Below are 19,030 nucleotides of genomic sequence, written 5' to 3'. Positions count from 1 at the left end.
AACATCTCCTCACTATCTGCTTGCTGCCTGTCCGCTGATCAAACTGTAAAAAACACGATCTCTGTAGACATCCCAGGCTTCACAAACGGCAATATCAACAAGTGGCCAAACCTAGCATCACAAAACAAAACAAAGTATTCCAGCCAATGAACGACAAAAAGGATTTGGGGGTGGGGGTTGGGCGCGTTCATGAAAGCACGGAAGGGAGGGGGAGGAGTTAGCTAGGCTCCGTCTGTTTGAAAAAAGTTTCAAACGTCAACAATAACTAACGTCTCGCAGATTCGCTTAGAGAGCCTTTAATGTTCTGCTAATAAATTGTGGCATGTTGCAAAGCAGTCCCATCTCTTGTGTTTTGTATGATTGACATCAACGACTAGTCGACGTTGACTCGACTTTGATGTCATAACAGTCGACTTTAAATAATTTGAAGTCGTTCAACCCCTAGTGTGCTCTTTCTTACAGCTCCATTTTAATCCACCTTCTGGGTTGAATTTGCTTAACGGTTAAGAAAAAGAGAAATGTTAAAAAAGGGGTGGTTATTTATCATATGAGGGAAATGACTGGGAATACATCAGTATTAAATATTAGGTATATTTATGTCATTACCTGATTTGCTTTTCGGAATTGTTCATTAAAAATAAATCCTGACAGCAAATAAACAACACTATGAGTATGTGCAAATCATTTAGACACAATTTACTGTATGTGGGCTGTTTATTGCAAATATTTGAAAGCACATCTCTTAATATACAATTAATATGTGTTTGTAAACAAAATATTTGATCGTTTCATGAAATGTTACACCAGACTTTCCATGCCAAATGTAAAGATGAACATGAAAAGAGAAGGAATACTTTTAGGCACTAAACTAAATTAACTTTAGGCACATTTACATTTTTATGTTTGTTCCCCGAGTCCCTCAAAAATGTTTTTAAGCTGAAGGTAGGGTAAAATCTCCATGTTATAGTATCCAAGACTCATACATCAGATCCGGCCCACTCCACACTCCCATCTGAAAGGGTCTCTTCGGGCATTTGACACCCAGGCAATTTGACTCACCCATGCCAGTTTATAATGAGATTAAACTTTTTTGACTGCTTGCAGCATGTGTCTGTCAGTTTGCGATAGCTGAGGATGCTCATTTGGTGAATATTAAAGAGGATACAGCTGGGTGTGGTGCGCTGAGGGTCTTATTTGATGTGATAAAACCTGATGTTGCCATCGCTCCGCTGTTGACTGATGGATCGCAGTGGCAGTGGATTAATCCCAAAGTAAAGTTCTTCTCTTATGGTAGTAATAATGACCCATATGAAGATCTCTATTCGGTGGGAGACAAAGATGTATACCAAGTGAAGCTATATTTGCATTTCATTACATTTACATTTAGGCATTTAGCAGACGCTTTTATCCAAAGCGACTTACAAAGAAATAATAAAGCAATTTAATGCATAGATGCAATATTACAAAAAGTGCTCATACTATACGTTTTCACTATTTCAAAACAATACCTGTTATGAATATACTCTGTACATTTTGCTATCATTTAGACATTTTGTCAGGATCCTGTCGGTCATGTATGTGCTTTAGTCCTGACATCCTTGTGTTGTGTCTTTGTGGAGAGTCACCTGACCTGTGTTGTGTTATGTGTGCCTCATGCTCTCCTGTCTCAAGTCTTGACCCCACCCCATATTTGTCTTATTCATCCTGCCGCCATGTTGATTCCAAACAAGGCTGTGAGGGATGGACGTCCAGAGCGTGCTCTTTAAACCTATTGTTTTGTACCGGGATGCTGGTCATTCAGCCATTAAAACACAGAAAATACAGCATTTTACAAATTTCCTCAGAAACTGTGCTTTTTTATTGAGAAGGGAAGTATGACCTAATCTGAGATGAGAATAGCGCATTGTGTACATAATATTGGTTTTGAATATTAGCCTGTTGGCTAATCGCTAATTTCTCAGGTTGTAAGCATGTTTACTTTTTTAAATCATCAATATAGTGCAACAATACAATATTTTTTGACAACAACTAAAACATAAAGTAAGTCCCATGTATTTTCTCCTTTGTTTTTTCAAGACATGAACTTACTAACGTGTGCCCTGCTGAAAAAAACAGCATCAAACCAGCATAGACCAGCATGGGAATTATGCTGGTCTATGCTGGTTTAGCTGGTGGTCAGAGCATACCAGCACCAAAACACAACATATGCTGGTATGACCAGCATGGGATGCTGGTGCTAAAGCTGGTTTAGCTGGTGCTAATGCTGGTGCTGATGCTGGTTTGATGCTGGTTTAGCTGGTGTTCACTTGAAAACCAGCACCAAAACACAACATATGCTGGTCTTGCTGGTATGCTGGTTTTTTCAGCAGGGTGATTGACTTGATAACAAGCTATTTACATGATAGTTCGTTGTTTATTGTATATTATTAACAGTAAACCCAATATGAACCTCTAAAGTTGTGTACAAATGTTATAAATGAAGTTAATAACACAGTTAATAACATCCTGCTTCTGTTGATTCCGTTCAATGTGCTCAGAAAAACTTACAGAAGAAAAGTTTTTAACAGATTCACGCTTTGCGTTTTTTGTAATCTGTAAAAATTGGAGATATGTACTTAGTTATATAAGTGTTTTAAGAAAAGTAAGCATGCTTACAACATTAGAAATGAGTGATTAGGCAACAGGCTAATAAAACAGATTTTATGTACACATTGCACTGCTCTTATCTCACAATTAGGTCATATGTCTCTTTTCATTTTAACATTCCATGATTTTTCAGGTTCTTTTTTTCTGTGGAAATTTGTAAAACTATGTATTTTCTGTGTTTTGTGGCCGAATGACCAGCATCCCGATACAAATCAATAGGATTAAAGCGCACGCTCTGGACGTCCATCCCCCAGCCTCGTTTTGGAATCAACATGGCGGTGGGCTGAATAAAGGGTATTGTGTCTGATGTCTCATGCTGGATAATTTTGTATCATTAGATACTGTGGCGTGTGCTCTGTCTGTCTTGTCATGTTTATTATTTGTATTATTGTCATTGTTTGGCACCTTGAGGGTATTTATGCTATAAATAAAGTCTTTTTGTTGCAAGCTGTCTGCGATTGGGTTCTGTCCATCACCACACCCAGACACATTTGCCTTAAAGGGGACAGAGAATGAAAAACCATTTTTACCTTGTCTTTGTTGAATAATGGTAGTCTACCCACATTCACAAACATACAAAAAGTTCTAGACATGCTAAACATCTCAGTCTCATAGTAATTCCTCTTTTAGAAATGTCAGCCAGAAAACGGCCCAATCTGAAAAACTGATGCTTATGACATCACAGGCATCTAACTGCCCCTCCACTATAAAATAATTGGCTACATTTTTTGAGTGGCAGCAAAGTCAGCCAATCATGAATGAGATTGCAAGTTAATCCAGTAGGGGGAGCCAAATAGGTGCAAAACCACTTGTTTAAAATCCCCCACCCTAATAGAGCTATCTGAGAGAGGTTTTTAGGAAGCTTCTAAGGCATTACAGACCCAAACAAACATTTTTTGTCTACATGTCACATCACAGAACAAGGATTAATACCCGGTTCAATCATTCTATGTCACCTTTAAATAAAGTACTTACTGATGGAGCAGGAATTATGAAATCAATGATAAAATAATAGCATTATTGCCTTTCTGATTCATCAGGCTCTTTGTGTTATTTAGTGCTTATGTGTGCTATAATAATATTCCTTAAATTTATACCCTGGAGGGCCGGAGCACTACAGAATTTAGTTCCTACCCGGAGCAAGCTAATCAAGGTCTTCATGATCACTAGAAAATCACAAGTTTGATTAGGGTTGGAGCTAAACTTTGCAGTGCTCCGGACCTCCAGGGTAAAATTTGAACAACCCTGGTATAAAGTGTGTGTTGAAGCATGTGGATTATTACCAAAAGGCCAAATTCCCAAAAAACAAACATGCTGAACCTTTAAAGTTTGAAGCTCATTGTCTTGATCTCTCTGCAACAGGCCATTTACCAAGTGATCTAATTGTCCTTGTGGTATTTTACTAAGTGTTATATCTAATGGTAATTTATGTAGAACACTGCCCTCTGGTTACTTAATTGTATTAGTCTCAACTGTGTAATTAAAAACAATCTCAGGCAATATTCATCTTCAGCGTCACTTGAACTGTCGGGTCTTTGTGTTAAAGTTATTCATTGAATGTTCGTCTGAAGAGCTGTGCTGATGCTGAAGTACTTTAATAGCCATGACCATGGTCAAATCTTAAACTGAGAGCACTTGCACAGGTTTAACTCACTGGTCGGGTTACATAAGGCCTTTATTACTTTAACAGATGACTTAATGGTTGTGATTTTAAACCATTTTTTCTCATTTGTAACACGTGATCAAATGTAAATGTCAAAAAGAGAACATTATGTTCTTATAAATCTGTTTAAAGCTTTTGAAGTATTGTAAAAAAAATGAAGCAACATTAACCGTTCTTATTTTTCCTCTAAAACCTCACATGTACTGGATATACTCTAGATACTCATACTTTTTTCCAGAATGATGACCCGGATAGGTGATAATTAACCTATAGGTCCGACTGATGCTTATTAAGGTGCTTATCACGCATTGAGCTGAATTCTGATAGGGCTAAAATATTTGGCACTGTCCTATGGCTCTTGGTGAATTTCATAACTCATAATAAGAGAGATGTCAGATCTTTGATTCCCAAAGTATATAATGATAAACACACCCTGCAAAAGGTTTCGATTTGGCATTGAGGCTAATCATTTGTCAGCCGAAATGCTGGTGACATCAGTGCAACATGCAGTCGTGTGCACTGACTTAGGATAAACATTGGGCAAAATCACAAATACAAAAAGAACACTGACAGTTAATATTTTCAATTCACAAATAAAGTATAATGTATATACAAATAAAGTATTTTTAGAGTACAAACCTTTTCTTACATACTTGTAAATTATTTTTTGATGATATTGGAAAGCCATACATTTAAAGCAATTAAAACCTGCTTTTTTACTTCCATGACTAAAAGAAAACTGGTTTTAAAGGTTTTAATAAAAAAATAACAATTATTTAATAACACAATTATTTAACATTAATCTTAAACTGGGGATCTTCTTCCTCCGCTTAGTTTTTTAGTTTACAAAGTCCGTTATCTAAATAGGGATTAGACATAGCGCCAGCGCAACAGGCTTTTAAAGGGGATCAGAGCTATTGCACGTTACGCCCAAAATACTCGCATTACTCATTAAAAAAATAGGACCAACCCTTTTCGACCATGCGCTCGGCGCACAAACCATTTTTCCTGTCGTTAAATTAGCAGAAGTGGATTCGGACACGCCCATTTAGACGTTGCGCTGTGCGCTTTAGACAGTGCGCTTAGATCGTTAAAATAGGGCCCTTCGGCTCTATACAGTACAGGCAGGTTAGCGGTGAAAAACATCTGCATGTCGAGAATCAAGAACACCATTCCGTCGACATGCTGCGTTGCTCCAGTTTTAAGCATTTGTTTGTATTGCGTTTGTGATGATGTCACGGAAGTGAAGGTGGCACAACTTTAACATTAGTCATTAGTCCACCCACTCTAAAGCTGCACTAAACTGTAATGGAAAGCCAATCAAGACAAAGTAAAGCAAGCCGTCATACTGTACATCACAATAGAAAAGCGCCATTTGAGGGTTTTGCATCTGAACTCCTCGTATATAGTGTACGACAAAACAAATCTTCATGTTGCATGTCACTGTTATTGTTTACATTATGATAAATTCTTATTCTGCATTAGAGACAGTGCACAGTTGTTTTAGCTGCTCTGAAAGCAATTTTATTATGGCCATAATGAGTGAAGGCTATAATTAAATAATGACTCTAAAACCATTGATGCAGTCAAAGGATTACCATAATACTGGGGATTAGTATCTTCACATAAATGTAGTGAGGTTAGCGCTTTGAAAATACACAGATCATTTTCCTTTCCAGTGATTTAGTTACTAATTAAATCTAGAATTAATTTCTGCGTCGAGATAAGCTAAATAATATACCCACAGACCTGGACTTTGACAATAAGACTAAAACTGATATGTTATTAAATTGAATGTATTATTTGATATGCATACTTAAAGGAAAAAAACACAGTTTTTTAATATTTTACTATGTTCTTACCTCAACTTAGATGAATTAATACATACCTATCTTTTTTCAATGCGTGCACTTTTAATCATTAATAAGCAATGATGCTGTGAATATGCATTAGACAAATCTACAAGATGCAAGAATAATAATTACTGTCTTTGACACAGCTATGAGGGTAATACATTCTTACCTTTACCCTACAAATGCGTGTAATATATTAACTTCAGGTTAGTAAAAGAAGTACAATGAAATAAGCAACAAATATTCTCTGTGGTTTGCAGACAAGTTCTGTTGAAGTCGGTAAATTTTCTGCAAGTGTTAAATGAAAAGTTGCTCATACATTATGTACTGTAACAACTTAACAGATGGAGTCTGCATTTCACCCTTAAGAAGGATCACAGAGGTTGTATTTAGCTCAGGTGAAAAAAATATTCATTTTGTAATTAATTCCAATCTTTAACTTCTTTCTTGGTGGCACATCTTAACTTTTGAGTAAGAGAGGACCAAGGGTGCACCTGAAAGAATTTGACAGTAAACTATAAAGAAGCCATAGTGTTTGTGCAGTCTCGGTTCAGTGGTCATGATCTGTTTGAAGGTGAGGGGATCTTGGGTCGCAAAGGCTGTCTTTTCTTTGGCTGTAGAGGACCTAGCAGTGTGCTTTGGTAAGATCGATTGTGAAAATCAACTATGGCTTACCTAAGTTTTATCAGCTTGCAGACTGTGGCCATGATAAGGCTGAGACCTTGTGAAATCTCTTCTCTTCTTGTGAAAGTCGTTACAAACTGGAAGTTGCTGCTTGGCTTCAGGCCTTGTTTTTTTGTTACTTTTAATCTTGTGATACCTTTGCATTCATATTTCGTATAATTTAGTAATTCTACTTTATTGTGCATTTTCATAAACAGAGATTTTGATTGATAATATACTGGCTCTGATATCCATCGCATCTGTCTTCATATTATCATCATTAAACTTTAGGGTCAAACTTTTATTGGCCCTGCTTAGAATTAAATTCATGCTTTATTCATACAATTACCTACTTGGCTATTTTCTGCTTCTAATCTTATGGATTTACTTTGGGCCTTCAAATCAGCACTGACCCGTATTACCTTTTCAGTGCTAAGCTCTTGACTGGAGTGGGGTATGAAAGGAAAGGCCCCGGCCCCTGGACCAGTTTAGCAGTCTAATAATGACAGATGAGCCTGTCCTTTCCCAGACCTTCCCATGTCTGTATTACCCAACAACTATATCACTGTTCCTCTCACTGTGAGGCAACACCCCCACCCCATCTTGATGAAACCCAACGTATCTGTTTTTGCTTTTCATTGTATGTTTTAAATTATCATTATGTTCAAAAAAAAATCCATTTGACTTTTTTTCAAAATACTGCTCATGGTATCCTGGAATGAACTCTATTCTTCAGAAAGCATTTGACGAAAACATAAGCTGGCACTCCCACGGTCACACTAATGAGATTTAGAGGTTAGGCTATTTAAATTTGTCTAGTTCTTATAAAGAAATATGATCTTTGCTTGATTAAACTTTTAATGTAAAATCTTTCTTTGCCCTTTGTATTAACCACAAACAAGTCTGATGACAGTGATACAAGATGTAAGAGTTCGCTTTTGATAATATCTGGCTCTGTATACTATACACTATTTAAATTTTGATTTTTAGATATAAAGGGGCGGTTTCCCGGACAGGGATTAGACCAGTCCTAGACTAAAATAAATTTAAGAGCCGTAAAAAAATAGGGATGTCAATTTATCCAATGTCCCGTATTCGATGATCTTTAAATTAACGATCAATCAATCAATCGAATAATCGTTAACTGTAATAGTGCAATAAGCCTTTAGCATATAGTAAATGACATAAAAGTGTGCGTAAAACACAAGCTTCCTCACGGGAAATAAAATATTTTATTTAGTTTTAATAACATGCTTGTGGGATTGTAAAATGAGTCAATGTAGTTGGTGTTTTAATAAAAAATCATCAATTTAATCTTCTAATAAAATACTATAATGACTAATACTAACACAGTAAACTCCGCCTCATATGGGCACTCTGCACATTAGCATGAAAGTCTTTGCGTCCGTGACAAAATAAAAGTTTCATTATCTTCAAGTGTTATTTTTATAGTTGTTCACCTCGCTTTTCGAGTCATTGATACACTGTTTGTTTTAATTATAGGCTATCCAAGAAGGACACGAACAGCACTTGTCCCGTTGTCACCTCAGCTTAGACCTGCGGGGTACTTTCAGCAAAGATGCTTATATTATGAAGATTTCAACCTTCCATTAGAAAACATGCAACAGTGTTTAGCGTGTAGCGCCTCAGTCAGTCAATATGATGATCAATGATATATGTTGCGGGCGTTTAGAGTGTGACAGTCATTTACAGTTTACATTTTAGTTTCTTGGCAGAATTTAAGATTTAATTTTTATATTTTCATTAAAGGCTTCTGGTTTCCTTCCCTGTGTATAGCAGCGTTGCTATGCTATTCTTGTAGGCTTCCCTAAAGAGGGTCTTTGCTTTCAGTATCCTAAACGTATTTGCATTTTCTGTATCGGACCCTATCAGATCCATTGCGGATGCCATTTCATTGTGTTAGCAACCAGCCTCGTCTTGCATGATGTTAAAAAGCCCAGGTGTGTGTTTGGCATCCAGCATCATTGTGATCATGGCTAGTTTAACTTATACAGCTTGTTTCACCGTCTGTATGTGTTTTGCGCAGGTGGCGCGCACACCTGCTTGCTTTTTCGACAATCGTTAAATTTTATCGATTTAATTCTTATCGACAATTAATCGAAGATCAGTTAATTGTTAACATCCCTAGCCCAGTTCCCCTTTGTTTTGCCTCAAAATGCACACAAGTAATGTTTTTAGTAAGTCATGTTTGTTAATTTCGGTTATTCAGTTAATACTATTATCTCCTTTTTGACGTAGGTGGCATTTTGCGGCTTTTTCATCTGAGCCCCTCATATGTACCTGTAGCTCAATTGGTAAAGCATTACAAAATATATGTTCTAAGTTCTTAGGATAAAGGCTTAGTTTGAATGATTTTGCATTTGTTTTCTATTGGCACTACTTTTATATTGCCACTCTTTATTGTGCCAAGGTGCAGACCAGCAGTGGGATGCTTTACAGTTCATGACTTCACTTCTACTGTATGATAAGAATCGCTGACCACTCAGTAATCACTTTGGCCATTTAGTTATTTATTTATTGGCTCTACTTGCTCAGAATATTTCCTATAGATTTCATTTACTTCCTTTATTATCTACATCTGCCATCCTTCCTTTTTATCTTCTGTGCCTAATTGGAATGGGTCAGTCCCTGGGCAATGGCCTCATATCCTGATCTTACCATTATATTAGAAGATATAAGAGAGGATTGTAAGGGATCTCAGGTTTCGGAAGGAGAACAAAACTGCAATCGTTGCCGGGTTTCTGACACAATATGTCTGAGAGCGTTGCTAGAGTACGAATATATTGTATTGCAATAAGGAGCGTTTAAGTATTAACACTAAATCAAAACTAAACAACAGATTTGTAAATGAAAAGGTTTAATTACAGTACTGACTTAAAGTTACAGTTGAAATGGTTACACTATAAATGCATGAAATGGTAAATAATAATACAAACAATTGACTGTTTCCAATGTATGTGAGATATTACCTGATAAGATAGAGAACAGAGAAAGAAAGAAAGTTTAGAAGAAAGAGAACTGGAACCTAGGCCTAATGGCCAGAACCCCAGTGAAGAAAGGAAAGGGAAAAGGCCAATGCAAAAGTCAAAAACCAAAGCAAAAGGCCCAGAGCTCATAAAAACATTGACCTTTATCCTCTATCTCTTGACCATGTGACTAAACCTAACTTGATACATTCAAATTGACCAATCAGAAGATCACCTTTAACCCCCAATGTACTTGACCAAACCCAACATAATACATTCAAACTGACCAATCAGAAAACCACCTAAAACCCCCACTGTATTGGATAAACAGTTGTGACAATAGTCTTTGATCACTATCAGCATAGGGGGCTGTGACAAGTTGTGACCAAGTAATAAATTCCTATATTTATTTTTAATCTTACAATCCGCCCTTTGGCAACATGGGCCATACGTAGAAAGATCCATGATGACACAGTTCATAAGATTATGCTTTCAGTTGTGTGCAGTGGTCATCTTCAGACTTATTGTCCAAACTGGTTGCTGGTTGATGAGACTTGAAGACGTCCTTCTCCTTTCAGCCCTGCATGAAAGGCTTCATCGAATGGAATTGCACCTTTCATAGCTATGCAGATTTCCATCGATACTTCACACTTTCACAAGGACAGGCCCTGAAGGGGGTTTCACTTTTGTCCTTCTCTTTTAGGCAACACCCAAAATGTGAAACAGCAGGAATCCTGTGATTTAAGCAAATGGCACAACATACAGCAAAGCATATGGCATTTGTTACTCAAGTTTTAAATGGTCAGATTGGTCTTCAACCTTAAATCCTGTCAAATACATTAAAACATGGTCAAGGTGAGAATAAAAGAAAAAATAATAAAAGCTTTTACATTGTTTTTGGAAACATGTAAATGAAATGGTTCTTTTTAAACTTAGCAAATGTTAGTTTTAACAACCCACTTTGTCAGTAGGAGCAACAACAACAACAATATATTTAGTGTAACCAAATAAATGATATTAAAGATCTTAATTTTCCAGTATAACCAATATAAATAAAATGAACAAAATGAGAACAAAGAACATGACAGTTTTAAATGTCTTGGATAAAGAGCAAATTAAATGTAAAACATAATAGCAAAATTAATGAAATTATTACACATAGAAAATAACTCTTTATCAAGATTTCAGTATTTGAGACATAAAACTAATCAAACTTTTTGAAAAGAAACCAAAACAGATGCTTGACATCAGACATTTTAACATAATGACTGATGTGAGGCGAATTGTGTTTGCTATGTGTGAATTTAACTAAGGCTATGTGTGAATACCATGCTGCAACAAATGTGAGAAAGATAAAATTGTGATGCAAATTTGGTCCTGTTGTTGAAAACAGGGAGCCATTTTGATATAAGTATGAGATTGTAATCTGGCTCTGTAAATCTTCTCACACCCATGTTTTTAGTTAAGCATGGTAAAAGTGCTACTGGATCCTGTTGTGAGGTAAAAAATTTTCATTAATGTAATTATATAACACAATGTAGCCACATGGCATTTTTGTGCTCCTCTTTAGGGTCTTACTGCAGCTATACAGGGAATAGCAGAGTTTACCACTTAGGAGACAAATCTTTCAACATAGAAACACATACAACTTGAAACTAATAGACAATTTCAAGAGCAAAAGTTATTCCATTAACACAAGACGACTGGTCTAGAATACATGTAGCTTCAACAACCTCTCACTTAAATGTTTTGTCCAACACTTACAATGGAAACAGTCAAGTGTTATAAGAAATTAACTTAATTAGCCTATGTGTACATATAGTACAACAAACAACTAGAATTTGTGTTCTATAGAAACAACAATGCATTACGAGCAATTACAAATCAGAAAATGCAAACAGGATCATCTATGAGAATGTTAAACACATGCTAACTGGCTGCTAAGCCACTAGCAAGTGAGGTTAACAGCTGGAGTCCTTGCATGAACAATGCAGTCAACTCAGAAAGAGTTTTACCTGCAAAACCAGATTGTTTACATCTGCCCTTAGAAAGTGATTTCCTACATTTTAAATAATAAGGTGGAGGTCTGCCCCTGCCCAGTGACCAGCACTTCTCCTCTGTATGGCCTATTTTGTGACAGGAACTACAAAGCCTGTTCATTTTGCCACCGGGTCTGTAGCTTGGTTCTACTGGAGCTTCAGGAGGTCTGTGACTCTCTAATGCTTCATTCACATCATGCGGTTCTGTTCCAGCATGTTGATGCATCACCCCAATTGCTGAAATAGGAACACTTTTCTGGGTTCTGGAAAATACATTCTCTTTAGTACAAGTAGCATCTTTTTTAGTCCCATTGCTGTTAAGCGTTTGGGGAGACCTAGTGTCTCGCACAATTAGTTTAGCCCTTACATCTGCAATAATGTCTTTATACTTCTCACACTGTTTAGCCAGGGCTAACTGCTCAGATGATAGTTGATCTATCTGAGTTTGAAGATTTTGGATCTTTGCCTCTGACTTTTGTAATTCAGCATTTTTGGTTCCCAATTCATCACTTTTAGCATTCAGGATTGACTTAATAATTCCAGTATTTTTACGTAGCTGCTTGCACGTCATGAAATTCAAAGCCTCAATGGTGTCAGCATGTTTGGATTTTCTTTGTTCAACACCAATATCATCAGTGGTAGCGTAGTAATCCAGACCCTTTCTATATAATTTATAAAGTGTAGATTCAACTTTCTCGCTCCATAAATCAAACAATATATCATTACTGGAGTTACTCCCTTCCATCCCCGAGGAGATAATCTGAAATAATCTCTAACTGTACAATGATGTTAGGACTATTTAAGGTCCTTCTAATTTCCGTTTCATACAATTCATGCAAATGGAGATTTAACTAACCATGCCATGAAACAATGAAAACAGACTTACCCACTGTGTGGTCAGAAGGCCTTTAACCCATTCACAGGATTAACTGTGATAAAGTCCTCATTTAGTTGATCAATCAAAGTAAAACTCAGAAAACTCACCGCAAGGGACCCCCGTACGGGCCACCAAACTGTAAGGGATCCCAGGTTTCGGAAGGGGAACAAAACTGCAATCTATCCCGGGTTTCTGACACAATATGTCTGAGAGCGTTGCTAGAGTATGAATATATTGAATTGCAATATGGAGCGTTTAAGTATTAACACTAAATCAAAACTAAACAACAGATTTGTAAATGAAAAGGTTTAATTACAGTACTGACTTAAAGTTACAGTTGAAATGGTTACACTATAAATGCATGAAATGGTAAATAATACAAACAATTGACTGTTTCCAATGTATGTGAGAAATTACCTGATAAGATAGAGAACAGAGAAAGAAAGAAAGTTTAGAAGAAAGAGAACTGGAACCTAGGCCTAATGGTCTGAACCCCAGTGAAGAAGAAAGGAAAGGGAAAAGGCCAATGCAAAAGCCAAAAAGCCAAAGCAAAAAGCCCAGAGCTCACAAAAACATTGACCTTTATCCTCTATCTCTTGACCATGTGACTAAACCTAACTTGATACATTCAAATTGACCAATCAGAAGATCACCTTTAACCCCCAATGTACTTGACCAAACCCAACATAATACATTCAAACTGACCAATCAGAAAACCACCTAAAACCCCCACTGTATTGGATAAACAGTTGTGACAATAGTCTTTGATCACTATCAGCATAGGGGGCTGTGACAAGTTGTGACCAAGTAATAAATTCCTATATTTATTTTTAATCTTACAGGATCATTTGAAAAAAATAATGTCTTAGGCTCTGATTGCCGCAAAAATGACTGGTTGAAATTTGTTTGTCTGGTCCTGCTCTTGTTCCCATGCCTACCACAGGAGATTTTTCTCCTTGTATTTCAGTCCTTCTGATGAACATCCATTAGTGCCATGACTTTATGACTTCTGTATCTTCACTTTATACCTGAAGGACTGAATAATTGATCAATCCAGGCGGCAGGAAAGAACATTTTGCAGACGTGCGCACTCAAAAAACATCTCTTTGGCTGAACATGATTTAATCATGGACAGTGGTTCCACACATTTGAATCAAGTTTTCTTAACATGAATAAACAAATACTTAATGTAGAGAAAATGTGACCGAATCAAGTATTCCGGCACTGAACACAGAGAGTTGAAAAATATTCAACTTTGGGTGAAAAGCTCAGATCGTCAATGGCAGTTCTCACACGGCCATCCAATCACAGTGAAGGAGGGTATAAAAATCACAACAACTAACTGGCGCATCATTTAATGACTGATAAACAAAGCAGAAGTATCACAGCAACCAATGCGCTCAGCTGAAGAAAGCTGGCAGTCGGCTGAAAGAAAGCTGTCAGTTGGCTGAAAAAAGCGGGCAGTCCGCATTCGCCTGCCGTTTTCAGCCAAATTTAAAAGCTTTGGGTGTGCACACCGGCTGAACCACTGCTTTTGAAAATAAAAAACAAAAATGTCATAGCAAAACTAAAAGAGATACAGTTCATGAAGCCTTTGCATTAAAAGCATTATGAAAGCAGATACTTGGAAGTTTATTGTAAAGTCAAAATTAATTACTGTCATAATGAAAAAGTGGTTATAAAGAGCTTAAATTATACATTTTTTGTAACTGCACAAAACGTATGTGAAATATTTTGATGAAAAACTAAATAAAACTGGCCATGGAGCAGTCTAGAAATGCACTGCAGATAAAGCCACTGGCCTGACCATGTTCTCTTTAAAATCTAAAGATGATATTTCTAAAACTTTACATTTTATATCATGTTTTTTAAAACGTGAATTTATTTAGAGAAAACATGCAGCTAATGCTAACATAAGTTTATTTACATCTTCCAAGCATCCTTTTTTCAGAGTTTATTGTTTTGTGTGTCAGACAGACCCATTAAATTTGAGCATCCGGAGGACAACTCTTAATCTGGAATATCTAGGCCTTTTTACACCTGGTCACTTTATACGTTTTCTCTGATTGGATAGCCATCCAATTATGTAAATGCCCTCCAAAATGTTTTCGAGACGTTTTTTGAATTGCTTAAACCACTTCAGGAGGTGGTCTGGAACGCATTTTAGATGAAACTGGAAAGTGTAAATACATCTGGTTGATAAAGCCACATGTCATGCTTTACTCTTCCCAAACACAAGCATGTCACTCGCAAGTTAGCCGGGAAAGAGGCAAACAAACAAAGATGACACGCTTATTGCTTTATGGATTGACAACAGTGGGTAAAAAAGCTTTCTAGAACCAATAAAATAATCCAATGACAAACTCGATTATATTAAACCAAGAAATAAAACTTTAAGAGAGCGTTTTGTAAAGCACTGTTACCTGTGTGGTATGTGGAATTAAAAGGTTGTGCATTTATATATAAAAAGTGGAATCTCATCACAGATGTAAAGAGGTGAAGTAAACCCCTGTATAAGTCTAGTTTAAATTCTAATGGAATCGAATGCAAAATGTAAGAGTTTCACACAAAATATATTGAAGCATTATTCAAGATTCAGCTCTCATTGGTTATGTCACATCCTTTGTACAATATGTCAGCTTTTCCTTTTTCCATAGAAGCACACCATATGCTTTTTGGAATATATTGAAATCATATACTGTAGCATAACATAGATCTTCAGGATTTGCACAAATATGAAGAGCTCAGATGCAAAAGCCGCTAAAAGCCACCTCCATAAAAAATAAGATAATAATATTAACCGAATGCTCTTGGCACATTATGGGGCCTATTTTGCACCCAGCGCAATTGACTTTGTCAGTGATGCATGTATCATTCGTATTTTGCACCGGCGCACAGCACTATGGAATGAACTTGCGATCCCTGGGCGGTTCAGCGCAAAAAAAGAGGCGTGTTCCGGCGCAAACCATCCCTGATGCTATTCTGCAGTTTCAAAAAACAATTGCGCCACTGACCAGAAAAAAAAGTTTAAAGTCAGTGGCGCGTTGCGCGTTGTTCATTATGCTATTTTAAGGGCGCATGCTTGACCATAATGTATAGCGTGCACAACGCGCATCTGTCACAAGCCAGGGGCTGGCTGCTAGTGGTTAAGCCACGCCCCTTCTCAATTCCCACCTCGAGGAGGTCCCCAAAACCAACCCAATGACCAAACAACAACGAGGAACAGGTAAGTATAAAAATATTCTTTATTTGTTTAAATATTTAAAAGATTCTGGGGATTGGGGAAAGGGAAATTAAAACTAATATCTGGATCTGTCTTCCAAGGGGCCACGAGCAAGTGAGTGACAGGGGGGTGGAGGTTGCGTCGGGGAACGGGCTCCCGCCTCTGGTTCCCTCTGCCCGTGGCGCGCTCCTCTTCCTTCCTGGAGGCAGAATAAATCAAATCAGTGTTGGTATAGACTTTCTCTCGTCCGTGTACCTGTAACTAGCTCAAAGCGGTCCACCGCCTATCTCACACAGCTCCTTGCTTGTCGACTCACTCTCCTTCCCTGTTCTCTCTTTCTCCACAGGTGACTGCTGGGACACAAGGCACAATGAATCGATCTTCCAATAGTTCTCTCACCTCTGCGCTGACTACAGCTTTGGGTAGGTATGGCTCTCTGCACAGTTCAGTATCTCAGTGCTCACGCTGGCTCTTTCTCTCTCTCTCCACAGATGACTGCTGGGACATAAAGGCACAATGAATCGGTCTCCAATGGTTCTCTCACCTCTGCGCTGACTACAGCTTTGGGTAGGTATGGCTCTCTGCACAGTTCAGTATCTCAGTGCTCACGCTGGCTCTTTCTCTCTCTCTCCACAGATGACTGCTGGGACACAAGGCACAATGAATCGATTTTCCAATAGTTCTCTCACCTCTGCGCTGACTACAGCTTTGGGTAGGTATGGCTCTCTGCACAGTTCAGTATCTCAGTGCTCACGCTGGCTCTTTCTCTCTCTCTCCACAGATGACTGCTGGGACACAAGGCACAATGAATCGATTTTCCAATAGTTCTCTCACCTCTGCGCTGACTACAGCTTTGGGTAGGTATGGCTCTCTGCACAGTTCAGTATCTCAGTGCTCACGCCGGCTCTCTCTCTCTCTCTCCACAGATGACTGGGTAACTGGCTGCGCGATGCGTCAGCTAAACAGTGGTTTCCTATGTGACGCCGGGGGCCAAAACCCTCTCGGCGAGCTCGTTGGTCTACAGAGGGGCGAGAACGTCACGCCGGCACACCGGGTCGAGCGCTGCCCTTTCCTCGAGACCCGTTGGTCAATCGAAAACTGGACCGGGGCGCCCTTTCGTCGAGACCTCGGGCCGGCGGATCTCCGTCGCCTCCAACTCTGTGATGATAAAAAGACACAGGTAAGGTAGCAATATTATAGATAATACTCACACACCGTCAATAGCACAGTTCTTCACCGCCACTCCTAAACTCAAGTCCGCCGAGCGTTTGGCTGGGAAAATACTTCGAGACGCCACTCTGAGATTTTAAAACTGAAACACACTCACAGCATATTCATGTACAGGTTTTTACTCTAGAACCGTTCTTCCTCTTCGTCGTCTCAAGAACGAGTGACTGGAGGCGGGGGTACGTCAGACAAGACACAGCAATCTCACTGCAATACACAGCATTACACAGCACCACTTCAAGTGAAAATTTCTACATCCAAGACTCACCCACCACGCTAGTGCACACAATAGACGCCCGTCTTCCTTCACCTCACTCTGGACGAAGAATATGGAGATGTTAACTTGGCCTAGTGTTTGTTTTTGTCACTGGAGCTGTTTCAGCACAAAGACCCTTTGGCTCACCCACCGCGCTGGTTCAGGGGTAGGGCCACCACTCTCTTTCGAAAACACTCAAGAGATACACAGGTCAAATATATGTACAACACATCCATAAAAAGACTCCGTTACTCACAGCTGCTGTACTTTCTTCGTCCCACGCTCTCCAAGATTTATCTCACACTGCTAGGACTCTAGATGCATAGACAAAGTGGTTTTCAGCCACCACCACCACTTTTCCACAATCGTATACTCACAATGATGCGTCTTTCCTTCCTTCGTTTCTTTCATCCAAGGTCAGTATTCGCTTAATTCTTCTACCTAGAAGGTCTTCGGTATCTTCATCAATGTAAGGCTATAATCCAAACGAGAGAGAGAGCAGTTACAACAATCCAAAACAGCGTACCCGGCGAGCCCAACTCGGCGCTACGATACACACCACCAACAGGAATAATAAGCACCCCAACTGTGGTTTAAACTGCCCTCAAATACTCTCCTGAGTGTTGCCATCGTCCAATCACCCGGCGCTCCTCTTAATGACACTCAGCTGTATGTAATTCGGCTGATTACAGCGTTCGCGGCGCTACCGGATGTCCGGTGTTTCCTCTTACCGGTCCGGGCGGAAACATCCGGGCGGAACCAAACTTTCCCAATTTTTGGTTCCGCCTAAAAGATCGTCACTCCTGTGACATCCTCCCCCGCCAATGCATTCTAGTCCCTAGAATGCCTCGGCGTTGTCCACTCACCGTATCGGGCAGGGGGGCGTCCTCGGCTCTCCCGTTGGGAGCGTCTCACGGGTGAATCGGATTCGACTGGCTCGGGTACTACCCCTGGTTGCATCTGGGCCGCCGGAGGTTCAACCGGCTCAGGTGCCAACTCAGGCGGTATCTGGGCCACTGGGGGTTCAGCTGGCTCGGGTACTATCTCTGGCTGTATCTGGGCGGCAGGGGGTAGCGCCGCCACGGGTCGACCTGGTACCACAGCCCATCCCTCCATCCAGGGGGCCGCCGGCACTGGCTCTGTGGGCCCCTCTATCACAGCCTCGGGGTAATTCGGACAGGGGCGAAGCATGTTCCGATGTACTACCCGTTCGGGGCCAGGTTTTCCCTCGGGCCGGATGGTGTACACCGGCTGTCCCGGTCTCTGCTGCTTGCAAACCACATACGGGATGGCCTCCCAGCGGTCGCTCAGCTTTCCCTTTCCTTGCCGCCGGTTATCCCTTGCCAGGACCCTCTCACCTGGTAACAGGGGGGCATCTCGAGCAGTCCGATCATACAATCGTTTGTTCCTTTCTCCTGCCGTCTGTATCTTCCTAGAAACTTGTTCGTACGCAAAGTGTAAGCGCTGGTGATGGCGCCCCACCCACTCCGTCACACTCATTTCTTCCCGGTCTGCTGCTACTCCCAAGACCAGGTCAGTGGGCATCCGTACGTGCCTGCCGAACATCAGGTAAGTAGGGGCATACCCCGTCGTGCT

This window comes from Paramisgurnus dabryanus, chromosome 6 (assembly GCF_030506205.2).
Source record: "Paramisgurnus dabryanus chromosome 6, PD_genome_1.1, whole genome shotgun sequence".
Lineage (NCBI taxonomy): Eukaryota > Metazoa > Chordata > Actinopteri > Cypriniformes > Cobitidae > Paramisgurnus > Paramisgurnus dabryanus.
The sequence above is the reverse complement of the archived record's forward strand: the minus strand, read 5'-3'. Positions refer to the sequence as shown.